This window comes from Anabrus simplex, chromosome 9 (assembly GCF_040414725.1).
Source record: "Anabrus simplex isolate iqAnaSimp1 chromosome 9, ASM4041472v1, whole genome shotgun sequence".
In the NCBI taxonomy this organism is placed as follows: domain Eukaryota; kingdom Metazoa; phylum Arthropoda; class Insecta; order Orthoptera; family Tettigoniidae; genus Anabrus; species Anabrus simplex.
Window position 1 is genome coordinate 90,683,108 of NC_090273.1, and position 13,464 is coordinate 90,696,571.

Here is a 13,464-nt window from a genome sequence, read left to right on the forward strand (position 1 = left end):
TTGTGCGATGCTGGCTGGCACTGTTAAGAGAGAAAAAAGAGGGTGGGTAGTTCACACACACGCACATACAGTATGTGTCACTGTGAACACGAGAAATTCAGTGAAAGGTAGGAGGGGAATTCGAGAGTTTGAAAGAGAAAACAAATTAGAGGATATTTAGGGAAAATAGACTGGGTATAGAGAGAATACATGGCGCTGAAGATTGGGGAAACAAGGGAGACTGCCGAAGGTGAACTATGAGTAAAGGTAAATGCGATAAAATGGATTTTAAACTATACAGAAAACTAGAACGATGAGAAAACGAATATTTATAATTAATGCCCGGACCTTTATGACCTGATACACGCCCAAAAATAACCTGCTGTGTAGAATGACCTAAAATTATCAAAATATGACATAAAATAGTTTATTTATTTAATCGTATGTTGATTAGAACTACAAATTTTTAAGTCCAGGTCCAAGTGTTTCAGCCACTCTACAACACTTTCTGAAAGATGAAACAGATCGCTGGGGCTTCCGGAGTAGGCATGAAGAGGGCAGCGCAGGATGACATGGTCCATGGTCTGCTCCCCTTCATTGCATTCACACATTGGAGAAACCATCCAACCCCACTTATGGCATAAGAAATTGCAGCGTCCATGCCCAGTTCTCAGACTGTTGAGGTGACACCATAGTTTTCTTGGGAGGTCGAATCCCTTCATTTTCAGGTTTAGATGTAGGTCATGAGCATTTGTTCCAGATGTTGAAATTGACCACTCATCCCGCCAGCTGTCGTTTAGATTAAAATTATCCCTCAAGTGTCGCTCAGCGAGTATACTTGCTGGTCTCCTAGATCGAAGTCGTCGTGGCGATGGGTAACAAAATTCCTAGTGAACTGGTAATGAGGGAGATGACCAGATCTTCTTTGCTTCTCTCAGCAGAGCTTCCTTTCTCCTCAGGTGGGGTGGTAGGATATGACTAAGTACGGGTAACCAGTGGCGAGGTGTTGACTTTACAGTACGAGTTATGCAGCGCATGGTATTTATTCAACTTAGTATCCACTTTATGCACGTGTCCCCCGGGTGGTGCTAAGCGAGCGACAGCGACCTAAGGTGACTGAATTGAACGACATAAAATAGTTAAAGAAGCAAAAGAAAAATGAAATACGTTATTCGTCTATTGAGCACCGTACATTTTTACACAACATTGAAAGAACCTAAATAATAATAATAATAATAATAATAATAATAATAATAATAATAATAATAATAATAATAATAATAATAATAATAATAATAATAATAATAATAGACCCAACAAACAACTATACCAGAAGACAGAGGAAGTCGTCGTATTGATGAAAAAGCGAAGGCTTAAATTTTATGGACATCTACAGAGAATGGACACCAACCGACTGACAAAAAGGATTTTCAGCTTCTTCAGCCTAAGGAAGACGGAACCAAAATGGTTTCGGGAAGTAAGGAGCGACCTGGCCAGGATAGGAGTAGAAAAAGGGGACGTACTGGACAGAAACAAATTTAGACAAAAAGTGAAGGAGTTCAAGGGTTTCCAGGAGACTGGGGAAGAACTTGCGAAGAAGCAGAAGAAGAAGAGAACCTACACAGAACAACAGAAGAAAGAAGTCAGTGCAAGGATGAAGAAGTACTGGCAGAATGTGAAGTCAGGACTGGTGAAAAATAACGTAAAGACTCTCAAACGTGGTCTATAGATGGCCGGAACGATAATAAATAAATAAATAAATAAATAAATAATAATAATAATAATAATATATAAAAATAAATATTTGTTTGTTCGTCTCGTGTGTACTCAAAAGCTACTGGCCCTAATTCGCTGAAAATTTCATAATTTGTCCTTATTACTCCTAAGACGATTTAAGAAGTGGTTTGATCGAAATCCTATCGATAGTTTTTATGAAAAGTTATTTTATGTAATGAATTTAGTTACAAAGCCGCACCAAGACTGGATTAATTTGATGGACATATTGTCACTAGGCGACTGCATCTTACGCTGTATTTTTATAGTCCGACCAGAAATGCTGTATAAACGAGGATGGGAACACGCCACCATGTTTTATGAAGTAGCTTTCTTGCTAGGAGGTTCATGACCATGTCTGTATATAGAAGGATGGGAACACGCCACCATGTTTTATGAAGTAGCTTTCTTGCTAGGAGGTTCATGACCATGTCTGTATATAGAAGGATGGGAACACACCGCCATGTTTTATGATGTAACTTTCTTGCTAGGAGGTTCATGACCATGTCTGTATATAGAAGGATGGGAACACACCGCTATGTTTTTACGCAGTACCTTATCACATCCCCTACTAAACCATTGGAGCAATTTCAACGAAACCAGGTACATTTATGACTTACTATCTGGAGACAAACGCTAAGGGTAAACCACCCATAGGACACTTGGGGGTGGGAGTAGGAAGGTCGTGGCATATAAAAATAATCAACAATAGTGTGGAATCAATAGTTTCCGTGAGGGCTGAGATTAACAGTGACACTACGGATCCCGTTTAGTCATTTTAAGGCCCCATCGGCATGTGGGGGGGGGGGGGGAGGAGAAAATGTCCAAAAATGACCGAGATTATGGATGTGGGCTATTGTGTATGTTCTAGCATAGCTCTTTACCGAGCTTGGTACAAATATGACTTACTATCTCGAAAAAAATACTGTGAAGGTAAGACACTCCTAGTACAGCTAGAGGAGGTGTGAAATGTTAAAAAAAAAAAAGTCGAAAACGACCAATATTCGCGTCAAATCCGTGGATTTCGGGGTCCCTAAAATGAAATTGACACTGTATGTCAAAGTTCAGCCCCAATTGGAATGAGAATTAGAAAGGGTGAAAAAGAAAATGTACAAAATTATCAATATTACGGATGAATGTGTATATGTTCCAGCACAGCTTTCAACCAAACTTGGTACACACATGACTTACTATCTGGAAAGAATACTGTGAGGGTAAGACACCACTATCACTCATAGGGGAGGTGTTGATATGTAAAAATTGGCGAAAATAACTGATATTATTGTCGAATCCATAGATTTCGCGGTCCCTGAGATTAAATGTGGCACTCTGGATGGCGTTTAAATCCATGTTCAGCCTGTATTGGCATGGGGGTCTAGAAGGGGTGAAAAGGATATGTCCAAAATGACCGATATTTGAGTTGAGTCCACAGTTTTTGGAGTTCCTAGCCTGGCAGTCCCAGAGACAATTGGAATCATGTACATCATATCTATTGCGCGAAACGTAAATTCATACAGTTAAAACTTACTTTAATTATTTGCTTTTAAGGATCAGCAACTTCCATAAAAATCTGTGCTTCCACAAGGAAATAGCTCATTGCAAAATTGTAATCTCAAACTAAAACTTAAAATTAAACATATAACAACAACTCTAAATTTACAAATACTTCGTAAACAAAAACGAAATCTACAAAAATTAACTTCGAACAGTTAATACAAATCCTAAAAATAAACATTCATAGAAAGTGTCCGAAAAGTGCCGAGTAATACAGTTATAATAATAATAATAATAATAATAATAATAATAATAATAATAATAATAATAATAATAATAATAATAATAATAATAATAATAATAATAATAATAATAATACTTGACAAAAATCAACTGACACAGATCGAACAGGATTTCAATAAGAATATTTTTTTCATTTTAGAGACCACAAAGATAAATTTACCTACAACGGCAAGGACAGCTGTCAGATCTTGGCAACATATTCTCTTAACCTTTTCTCAACTGTGAATAAACAGAATCACAAATCGCGTTTGAAGAAGCCACGCGTTTTAACGCAGACTATTCTCCACCCACAAAAGATAAAATCAACCAGATCACCAAGTCATTAAAGAACAACAAAGCACCTGGCGAAGATTCGATAATAGCTGATCTCTGGAAGTCCACAGGTGACAAGAAGAGAAACTCGATTCACAGCTGGGTGAATTTCAAGGATGATTTAGGAAAAGACGATACTGTGCAGAGCAGATCACGAATCTTAAGACCTTTCTTTACTACCTGTATCTCAGAAAAGAAAAGTAGTTTCATTCGTTGACTTCAAAAAAGCCTATGATTCTATAGATCGACATACATTCCTCCAAATTCTGAAGGTTTAGACAACAAAAAGAGAGCAATTATCCAACAGATCCTAACAAACACAACCTCTAGAGTGAAATTTAAGGCAGAGATTTTAGACATCTTCGAAATCAAGACAGGTGTAAGGTAGCGAGACGGATTATCACCTCTACTTTTCAACTGTGTACTGTAAAAAATCATTCGCGAATGGCGCAAAGAGATGTGCAAGAAAGAATTCGGGATTGGAATTCGAAAAGGATACAGGAGAACTAGCTTGATAATAGACTGCCCGGCTTTTGCAGATGATCTTGCGATATTCTCTTGATACAAGTGTAATGGACTAGTATAACTTGGAAACATTTCCCCCTAACACATGACTAAATAGTGGAAATATCGAACTCGGTTAGCAGGTGTTATTATTATTATTATCATTATTATTATTTATTATTATTATTATTATTATTAGTGAGGTGTGGCTATGAAGTTTTTAAGTATATTATTATTATTATTATTATTATTATTATTATTATTATTATTATTATTATTATTATTATTATTATTATTATTTACGTAGTTATGTACATATTTTATTTGGTATAAATCGTGGTCGTATCATTTATTAATTATTTGTGTGTTGTATGATCTGTCTTGTGTAACAAAACATGTGAGGTTATGTCACGATACATCTGCTGTATGTACATTAATAAGAGTTCATTTAATGTAATGGCACGCAATTAATAGTATATAATTTAATATTACCTGTACATATGATGTATAAATCCAATGTAAAACGTACCTTTCTCACTAGAGGTTTATAGAATGTTCGATCCATTTGTACGTAAGTTAATGGAGACTCGAGAAGACTGGAGAAAACATGTTGTGTCATACTTTTCTGGAAGCCTGGCCAGGCAAGGTATATAAAGAGACAGTCTTAGGAGTTGGATTTGAGTTGTTAGTGAGACTTACTAGTGAAAGTCGTTAGTCAAGTGTGTGAACTTAGGTTGTGATTTTGTTGTGTTGGTAATTGGTTGACATGCTCATGTGGCAGTCTTCTTCGTAGCTGTGTTTTGATCAAAATTGCGGTTCATTAATGTGTGTGTATATAAATTGTAATTAAAATAGCGTACACAATTGACAGCATCCCGTGTCTGCGTCTTTGTAGTTACGAAACTGTGATTCCCTATATACCGTTGTAAATTGAATCAACCAACTAAAAACCCAAGCAGAAATGGCTGGCCTCCAGATCTCCTTCGGAGAAACGGAGTTTATAACCAATATCAAGCCAGCGCCTAGAAAGTTAATAGTAGAACAGGGGAAAATCAAACGAGCAGAAAGGTATAAGCACTTAGGAGAATATATAGTACCTAACAACTCCGAGAAAACATTAACGTCTAGGATCGACAAGGTAGAAGTGTCATACGAACTATCTATAAATGTCTACAACAAAAGATCAGTGTTCATCAATGCCAAGCTTAGGAATTGTTGTTCAGTCATTCGTCCTGAGGCCCTGTATGAAGCAGAATGCTTTGCATTGAACAGGAATGGTCTAATTGAAAAGTTAGAAGCCAAAGAAAAAGATCCTTAGAAAGATCCTAGGTCCAATGACAGAAAATTGTGAGTGCAGAGGACGGCATTACAATGAACTGTATGTACCTGCATGTGGAAAGGACAACGGACACCGTACGGAAAGAGAGGATTAATTGTTATGGCCACATGATTCGTATGAGCTCGCAGAGATCGATTAAGCGAATCTTTTTCTACTTTGAAAACAAGAAAATCAAGGCACCCTGGTTCACCGATGTTGAAAAAGACCTTCAAGAAGTAGGGACCACACATGAGTACATCCAGGAACTTGTTCCTCTCCAGAAGAAAGTTCGAGCACATCAGCGATTCCAAAAAAAGCCGAAGTTGAAAACAGGCAAGAAGTGGACTGATGAAAGAAAGGAGGCTCACAGAAAGCGAGTGCGGGAATACTGGGAAAGAATTAAAGCTCAAGGATGCAGACGGTTGAAATAGCGTAGTGCAGAGAGGGCTGAAACGATTAATAATAATAATAATAATAATAATAATAATAATAATAATAATAATAATAATAATAATAATAATAATCATCATTATCATCATCATCTGTTTGCCCTCCAGGTTCGGCTTTTCCCTCGGACTCAGCGAGGGATCCCACCTCTAACGCCTCGAGGGCAGTGTCCTGGAGCTTCAGACACTTGGTCGGGGGATACAACTGGGGAGAATGACCAGTACCTCGCCCAGGCGGCCTCACCTGCTATGCTGAACAGGGGCCTTGTGGAGGGATGGGAAGATTGGAAGGGATAGGCAAGGAAGAGGGAAGGAAGCGGCCGTGGCCTTAAGTTAGGTACCATCCCGGCATTCGCCTGGAGGAGAAGTGAGAAACCACGGAAAACCACTTCCAGGATGGCTGAGGTGGGAATCGAACCCACCTCTACTCAATTGACCTCCCGAGGCTGAGTGGACCCCGTTCCAGCCCTCGTATCACTTTTCAAATTTCGTGGCAGAGCCGGGAGTCGAACCCTGGCCTCCTGGGGTGACAGCTAATCACACTAACCACTACACCACAGAGGCGGACAATAATAATAATACTGGTATATTCGGAGCTCTTTAGGTTTCGCGGGTATTTATTCCAGTAAACAACACTGAATACTTGCATGCTATGTTTGCAATAGCATTTTGTAAGATCAAATGTCTGGAAAGAAATAATCACTGGCTACCCTAATGCAATATCGAATAACAACACTCCACATCGATGAACTGTAGTGCTCAGTACTTACCTTATTCCGCGTAGTAATAGATGATAGTCACCATGTGCAGGTTTTCGAAGTTAAAATACCGTCGGTTATCTGCCAGCGCGTTCCTGTATAGCTTCAGAAGGTTTTACTTTGGTATTATTTACACAATAAAACACGAATAAATATTGTTCCCTCTTTCTCTGAATAACACATAATAATAATAAGATTGATTTTAAGTCCCACTAACGACTTTTACTACGGTTTTCGGAGACGCCGTGGGGCCGGAATTTGTCCCGCAAGAGGTCTTCGACGTGTCAGTAACTCTACTGACACGAGCCTGATGAATTTTAGCAACTTCAAATACCACCGGACTGAGCCAGGATTGAACTTGCCAAGTTGAGGTCAGAAGGCCAGCGTCTCAACAGTCTGAGCCACTCAGCCTGGCTGAGTAAGAAATGTACGGGTATATCTGCCCTTACGTATTTCAAAAGCCCCGCTGAACCTGATTCGTCGCTAGGGCCTACCTCTTGCTTTTCATTTCCTCATTCTCCAAGATCAGTTCAGCATCTCGTCACGTCAGGAACGTGGATTTTAAAAGGAAGTGTTAAGGGTTGTACAGGAATAGTTCCTCGGAGTCCCCAACAAAATGTTGAGATTTTCAACGTCGTATAATTAAGAACTGCAAATACAACCTGTGACAATAAAGTTCGATGCATAGTCCTGTACTATCAACATAGATGAACAATGCACGACAGTGATCTTACTGTCCTTCGAAATAGTCCCGTCCCATAAGTATGCACTGCTGAGACCAAATACATGTCCTGGAAACTTTGCAAGAAGGCTTCCTTTGGAATGGTGTTTAAAAGCCTCGTCACGTTTCGGTGGATGTCAAGAATATCGTCAAATCTCTTTCCTTTCAAAGCGAGTTTGATGCGTGACTTTTCGGCTCTGACCTTTTTCCGACGAGGGGATCCCGGGGAACGCCATTTCATGCTTTGCCGTTTCGTTTCAGGGTCGTACCGGAGACACCAGGTTTCATCCTCAGTGACAATGCTGTTCAAGAAATTTGGCGTCGCATCCGCCGTTTCGACAAAATCCTGTGAAACCTCTAAACGTACCTGCTTCTGATCGTCAGTCAAGTGATGTGGCACAAGACGAGAACACGTTTTCCTCTTCCCTAAGTTCTGGGTAACGATTTGTCGCACGGATTCACGGTTAATGTTCAGTTCATCCGCTAACATGCGCACAGTTAATCACCGATCGCTCGTGATACTTACCTGGCGTAGGGGTTACCGTGATCAACAAGGCGGTTCCCCCAGGGTGAGGCCCTTGCATTGCACTTCGCTCGGGTTGACCCCTGCGAATACCCCAAATGTGAGTATCTCGGGCGCGTAATTTTTGGTAGTTTTCCGCTACCGGGATTGTCAGAAACACTTTCCCTGCCTCCTCGAAAACGGGCGAACCAGTCGTACACACACTTCAAGGACAGTGCTGAGTCTTCAAAAGCACGTACCAGCATCGCATGCGTTTCTTTCGGTGTCTTGCAAGCTTAAAACAAAACTGTACATTGATCTTTTGGCCGTTCATGTTCCTGTTCGCAGTTCAGAACCAACGCACTAAACATGCACTGTGCCAAACAGGTCTTACACGGCACACACACGATGCTCAACTGAACAACGTTGGGAGCAGGTGGTCAAAACCTGCTGCTACGCAGGTGCAGCGTTGTGTGTCGCCAGTGTTGCCGGATCGACCGTTCTGACTTCACCCACCGAACTTTATTGTCACAGGTTGTATATTGAAATGAATAATATAAATCCACAGCCTCTGTCCAGTCATTGGACCGGGCCAGGAATGGAAGGAATGAAGCCCCCATCTAGCAGCGAGCATAGGAATTATGCCGGCTGCCAAAGCCTGTCGCACTCCTCAGGGGCAATGATTAATGACTGACGGACGAAATGAAATTATATTGGAGAGAGTTTCTGGAATGAAAGACGACAAGGAAAATCGGAATACCGGGAGAGAAACCTATCCCACCTCCGCTTTGTCCAGCACAAATCTCACACGTAGTGACCTGAATTTGAACCACGGAACCCACGGTGAGAATGTGGCGTACTGCCGTCTGAGGCACGGAGGAACATATTGAAATGAATCGCTCTGAATTTCACTGCGCTAAATGCAATAAAGGAAAGATGACAAAGTTTGTCAAAAAATAAAAGAAATACCTGAAAATGAAACAATAATGACACAAACACAAAAGCAGACATAAAAATTCAAAAATAGAAAAAAGACCGAAATGACTTTATAATTTCTATAATCTCAGCATTATACCAGATGGAGGAGGATTATTATAATAATATAATGTATTGTAGGGCTATATAATGAATTCATTATTTAGATGTCCGCGTTCTTGGTTCAGCGGTGTTGTCGCCTTTGGTTCAAGAATGCCCTGGCTTCAATTCTAGGGCGGCCGAGGAAGTTTACGTGTGTACGGTTAATTCCTCCAGCTCGGGGACTGGGTGCTTATTTTTATCTCAATACACATCTGTAAATAACACGCCACAATACCAGAAACACGAAAGAGTGAGTGTATCCTCTATATCGTGCTGGCGACAAGAAGGGCATCCAGCAGAAAAATCTGTGCCAAATCCGCACAATGTATTGATCTCGAGTGCCTGAGAAATGACGGGGAGAAATTAATATTATTTTCTTGAAATACACACCCTAAAACTGAAATTTTATTAAATATTGTTGATAATAAAAATGAAAAGTCAGCCGACGGTAAGTTCACGAAGCTATTGATCACAACGTCTGAAGCCCTTACAGAAAGAAGTAAATTTCAAGCCTGTGCTGTTTCTCTACCTTTACACGACCTATATCATTACCACGAAATCAACAGCAGGAGCCAAAGCAGTCAAGATTAATGAATGGAAGATATTCTATCACTTTTATTTCCAGAGCAACCCTTAGTTTTCTATCTTGGAGCACAGTAGGTACTTAACCAATCCCTGGCTGTCAGCTGTGGGATGGGCGGAACTTGGCTCAGACAGGTAGCAAGGTAGACGTCACAGAGCCAAATGTGTTTTGTAGTGGTCGTTAAGAGACCGATATTTGATTTTTATGACTAGCGAGGCATACACACCCTGTGCTCGTTCATTTTCCCTCTTCTTCAGCTTCTTCTTTTCCTTTTTATTTTTCCAAACTTTCTCGCTCTATATATTCTTTCCGTTAACGGTGGAGGGTACCATCAATAAATGGGCTGTTCACTGCAGCCGAAAAGAGAAATGATGCACCTTTATTTTCTCCCGTGTTCTAAATTCAGTTTCCTTTGGCAAACAACCACCTTAGTAGTTACTTCGAGGATTTATCTAAATGACTGAGACTGTTTAAAAAACTCTTATTGCATTAATATTACTGTGGATCAGTAGGAGAGTGTCGGCCTCTGGATCCCAAGAATGCGGGTTCAAACCTGCCAGAGGTAGTTGGATATTTGAAGGGCGGAAAAAAGTCCATTTGACACTCCATGTCATACGATGTCGGTATGTAAAAGATCTTTGGTGACACATTTGGTGTATAGTGGACAAAATTAATTCAATCTGAACCATAGACGCCCAAGAGATATATGGGTTAGTCTGCCCTCTAGTAGTCTTAAAGTAAAACGCAAAATTGAAATTGAAGAGCAGATGGCGTCAAATTTAAATTCTTGCGCACGATAACTGAGGGCATACTATTATTATTGCCTGCCCCGTAATGTAGGGGTAGCGTGCCTGCTTCTTACCCGGAGGCCCCGGGTTCGATTCCCGGCCAGGTCAGGAATTTTTACCTGGACCTGAGGGCTGGTTCGAGGTCCACTCATCCTACGTGATTAGAATTGAGGAGCTATCTGACGGTGGGATAGCGGCCCCGGTCTAGAAATCCAAGAATAACGGCCGAGAGGATGCGTCGTGCTGACCGCACGACACCTCGTATTCTGCAGGCCTTCGGCCTGAGCAGCGGTCGCTTGGTAGGCCAAGGCCCTTCAAGGGCTGTAGTGCCACGGGGTTTGTTTATTTTGTTTTTATATTATTATTATTATTATTATTATTATTATTATTATTATTATTATTATTATTATTATTATTATTATTCTTTCATCGTTATGCCTAGGGGCATAATTTTTTCGCAATTATTTATGTTCGATTTCGCGAAAAGGGAACAATTCTCCGCGTTATTTCGCGAAATAGGGGTGACTCCATTGCTTTAATTTTGCTCCTATCATTTCCTAAAATAATTCATAAAAGTTTTAATTCGTTAGATTTGTGAATTATTTGTGTGAAAGATAGATAAATAAATAAAGAGAAACAATATTGATAATCATTCATTATTCCTTATGTAATATTGATTATAACTATAATATAGCCCTAAGTAAGATTAATAAGAAATTGCCCTTTCACTCTACATGGCCGTAGCTTTCACCATATATCGCCATACCATGAATGGATTGTATGGAATATTGTATGTTCTATTGGAATGAATATTGGGATACAATTTCAAGCTCGTAATTTCCATGATTTTCCCTGCATATTCACACTGATCGCAAAATAAGTACATTTCGCTTCAAAATGGCCTTGTCGCTTCAATTCGCTGAAATTCGCCAAAACAAAATAGCTAATTTATAAACCAGAACCATATGATTCTTTACGATATTACCAAATCTGCTTCAAAATAGCTTTTGTGGCGTTTATCCTTAATGTAAAGAAATCATGACTCTAGTTATGCCCAACTAAGGAGGGCGATTGAACTTATTTGGCTCATGTCGTTGCCTTTTTCTTCTCCCAAAATCACTTCATCTTCTCGCTGTGGCTTTTCTTGCTATCTTCTGATCAGGTTTTGTTGGTGGTAGTGCTTGGATGATGTTTAAAGCGGTGATTGTCGACTAATTTTTTTGAACTTAGATTTGTCTAGCACAGTCACGTGTGATGCCTATTTCCTGAAAATCTTTTGCAAACTTCGAACAACCAATTGTTTTTTTACTTTCATTGATAGAGCAAGGTTCAGAATTCTTTTGGTCAATCACTGGTTACTCAATTTCAGAATATGTCCATAACATTTCAAACGCCTTTTCCTAAACGTGACACAGATTTTCTTTTCATCCAAATTCCCCCTGTATTATTATCTTTTTTTTTACAATTGGCTTTACATCGCACCGACACAGATAGGACTTATGGCGACGATGGGATAGGAAAGGGATAGGAGTGGGAAGGAAGCGGCCTTGGCATCAATTGAGATACAGACCAGGATTTGCCTGGTGTGAAAATAGGAAACCATGGAAAACCATCTTCAGGACAGCCGACAGTGCGGTTCGAACCCACTATGTCCAGAATACTGGATACTGGCCCCACTTAAGCGACTGCAGCTATCGAGCTCGGTATTATTATTATTATTATTATGATTATTATTATTATTATTATTATTATTATTATTATTATTATTATTATTATTATCAGCAACCCTGATGCCCATGATCTTCAAAACATTGAAGTCTAAACGGTGTTACACCTTGGTTGGCCGGTTCGAGTCCCGTTGATCGAAACTTTTTCACCATCAGAATGTTGGCCGGCATGGTAGGGGAGGTGGTAGTATATAATTTCTAATCAGTAGATTGCGTGCCAAAAGCCTGGATTAAATTCCAAACCTCTCCCCAGTGCTCATATGGAGTGAGGACATATGACGCTGTTGATGGCGATTCGTCCGTCGGATGGGGACGTTAAGCCTTGAGCAGACACCTTGGTGCTAATCAACAGGAGTAGGCTATGTGGGCACCGGGTTTCACCCTCTCCCTTCATACTATCATATATCACGTCATTCATTTCATCTCATTAACTCCTCTGATGAGGTTGACATCGGGAAGGGCATCCGGTCATAAAATTCCGTCACGACATGTTCATTTCACCCCTTGCCCGAACCCGTAGAGAAACGGCAGCAGGGTCGGACAAACAAACACTGTTATTATTATTATTATTATTATTATTATTATTATTATTATTATTATTATTTCTTTCCTTCTTTCTTAATCCATTTACCGTACAGGGTTTGTATTTCCCTCGGACTCAGCGAGGGATTTTACCCCCCTACCGCATCAAGGACAGTGTCCTGGAGCATGAGACTTTCCGTCGGAGGATACAACTGGACAGGAGAATCAGTACATATCCCAGGCGGCCTCACTGCTAAACAGGGTGCTTGTGGGGGGGGGGGGATTGAATGGGATAGCGAAAAATACGCCGTTTATTACGATATGTAGTAATAAGCGATCTCGTATTATGTGATGTTTTAATTACACTGTTTATATAGGCGGGACCGTTAGATTTTGCCGTTATATCCAATATGTCGTTAAAAAGCGATGTCGCTATAAACGGTTTCGACTCTATATAAATTGAGTTATTTGAACTTTATTTTCTGCATCTTTGGCGTGTTTACGAATGCACTCCGTTACACAACGTGTGTAGTAAAATGACTGCTACTTCTTTCGCAACCGAAATGCAGCACTTTGCAGTGCTCCTTTGTAAACCAGCGATTAGGCATCCCATTCGTCATTATTGCATGCGGGACACCTATACGTAGAAAGCACGGG

The 13,464-nt window shown here is 40.1% G+C and overlaps 1 non-coding gene across 1 annotated transcript; it reads left to right on the top strand.

Annotated features, from left to right (window-relative positions):
- Positions 1-8,126: 8,126 nt before the first annotated feature.
- Positions 8,127-8,280, top strand: LOC137502217 (U1 spliceosomal RNA). Its single transcript, XR_011018733.1, has one exon. It is a non-coding gene; the product is annotated as a U1 spliceosomal RNA (small nuclear RNA).
- Positions 8,281-13,464: the final 5,184 nt, after the last annotated feature.